Source organism: Hipposideros armiger, unplaced genomic scaffold (assembly GCF_001890085.2).
Source record: "Hipposideros armiger isolate ML-2016 unplaced genomic scaffold, ASM189008v1 scaffold_538, whole genome shotgun sequence".
NCBI classification, from domain to species: domain Eukaryota; kingdom Metazoa; phylum Chordata; class Mammalia; order Chiroptera; family Hipposideridae; genus Hipposideros; species Hipposideros armiger.
In genome coordinates this window covers 1,256,594-1,259,141 of record NW_017731888.1, presented here as the reverse complement: position 1 = coordinate 1,259,141, position 2,548 = coordinate 1,256,594, and the positions used below count along the sequence as shown (strand labels likewise).

Below are 2,548 nucleotides of genomic sequence, written 5' to 3'. Positions count from 1 at the left end.
GTGTTACTGCACTTTTGTAATATATTTGCCTTCTCATAAGTTCTCCCAATTTTGCTTTTTCTTAAAAAACAAAAAAACTTTTAGCTACTTTTCCTTCTCAAAATTGTTTAAACTTTTATCTTAAAGAAAAAAATGAAACATGCACTAGTAGACCAAGTAGGACAGTGAACGCCTATGTACCTTTCCCAGCCTTCCGTGATTATCAATTCATTTGGCTTCATCAATGCCATCCCCCCCCCCACACACACACACACAGATTCTACTGAACCAAATTCCAGGTACTATAAAATTCCTGGCATTTCTTGAGCTATTTCTTTACACATATTGTTCCATACACGCTTTATATTTTTATTTTACTTTATTCTATTTTTTTATAACACAACATATATTTCAGGTGAACAAAAAATTAGTATCATTTACAGTATCTTAAGATAAACTGCCTTTGGGACGGCCGAGTGGCGCGTTGGTTAAGAGTTGGCTTGGGACGCCAGCTCTGAGCAGCAGGACCCCGGTTCAGATTCCACAAAAGTGCCAGTGACACTGTGCCCTCTACAGCTAAGATGGTGAACAACAGCTTGACCTGGAGCTGGGCTGCCGTGAGTCACTGACGACGGTGTAGGCTGCAGTGCGGCTGGCTGGCAGTGGGCATGAGCTTTCATGAGGTGCCTTAAGCAGCTGTCCAATGGCCGGCGAGCGACTGCCTCAGCCGGGAAGAGCGCAATGATAATACCAACATGGGCCAGTGAAGCGACACCCTCCACAACTAGACTGAAGAACAAAAGGACAGCAACTTGTCTGTTCCCCTTCCCCAATTCCCCAATGCTGTTCCCCTCCCCCAATTCCCCAATAAAATCTTTTAAAAAAATAAAATAAAATAAACTGCCTTTGAATGGGAGCTTCCTTTCCAGTACTTTGAGGTCTGTAAGACGTATCTAGAAAATTTACTACTGTGGAAAATGAAGTCTGCTTTAATCCACTGGGGGCAGGGGGAGGGCCTGTGATTTTTCTTTTTGATTAATTGCTTTAACATTGTCCTTCCGGTGGCTGAGGGAGTTTCATATTTTCTATAGACCTCATTAGGCGCTGAAGCTCTTGCAGGACAACTTTGATGCTATAGGAATTCTGCCATTTTGCTAGCACTGATATGGCTCTTGGGTCCACCACTCCATTAGAACTATTAACTCCATTCATGTTCATTTTTGTTACAAATCTTACAAAGGGGGGTGCTTCTGGGTATTAGGTCCACATTCTATTTTAAGGCTGTATATTCAGTTTTCATAAATTGTTGTGGGAGGCCCAGTTATCATCCGTGTCCATCTTGTGTCATGTCTTTGTCATCTTCTAGACCCCAGCTAACTGTGCCATCTCCTACTACTTTCTGGCCTTCGAGTTCTTCCAACAGTCGGAAATTACGAGGGACTTTTACTCCCGAGCCCGTGGTGGCTGCCATCTTGCGTTGCTGTCGCTTGAAGGCCGGTCCATACACGCTTTAGAATCAGTTTGTTAAGTTTTCCATACATTATGGTGGAATTTTCATTGAATTGAAAGATTTTGGAGAATTCGCTTACAATATTGAATGTTGCTATCCATGATATTGGCATTTGTCCCCATTTAATCCATTCTTCCGTTACATTTTTCAATAACGTGTTTCTTGTCTTCTCTGTGAAGGTCTTGCACGTTCTTGTTAGGTTTGACTGTGAATATGGATGCTTCAGATTTTGCTGACACTGTGAATGATGCTTTTAAATTATACCCTGTGGTTATTGCTGTTGTAAAGAAATTCTGTGAATTTTGTGCTTTGCTCTTGTTCCCTGGAAATCTTGTGAGACTTTTATTGATCTCAGTAGTTTCTTCATAGATTCTCTTGGATTTTGCATGTAGTCACTTGTATCATTGGCAAGAAAATAATAGTTTTGCTCTACTTTTTCATTCCCTATAACTCTTACTGTTTCTAATTTTTATTTTACTGCAGTGCCTTGGGACCCCAGCGCATAGTTAAATGCGAGTGGTGGTAACTGCCAGCAGTTTGTTTCTCATTTTCATGGGTTGTGTAGGCTCTCCTCTGCTTAATATCTTCTTCCTGCCTGACTGTAATATTTCTCCATGACCTACCTGGCCCCCGGCTGACTCCTAGCTGGTTATTATTCATCTTTGAAGGTCCTCAGACCAGCGGGAGGGCGGGAGTGAGCCGCAGGAAGACCACCACCTGGGCTTGCCGCCCAGTCATGCTACGCGTTCCCAGCTCCCGTAAGTTGCACACTGGGCGATGGCAGCCTCTTCCTCCCACACCTGCGTCCCCTCAGGTAGACTCTTAGCCAGATGCTGGGCCATGGACAATAAAAACAACAGTCTTACCTCCAGCCATGTGAGGTGAGCCTGCATCCCAGTTCGTCCTTTGTAGACTGCCTATCAACCCGGGGACCACTGGCACCCTTCTCTGGGGACAGAGCCTGGCTCTGCGGCAAAGACCAGCTTGCACAAGGAGGTCGGGTGTGGTGGAGGGTCCCAGGCGAGTGATATATGGGTTTGCCCCACTGCTCATGTCCTT

The 2,548-nt window shown here is 44.3% G+C and overlaps 1 pseudogene; it reads right to left on the bottom strand.

The window, feature by feature from the left end:
• Positions 1-822: 822 nt before the first annotated feature.
• On the bottom strand, positions 823-2,150 carry LOC109396719 (ubiquitin-conjugating enzyme E2 variant 1 pseudogene; annotated as a pseudogene).
• Between the last annotated feature and the right edge of the window lie 398 nt (positions 2,151-2,548).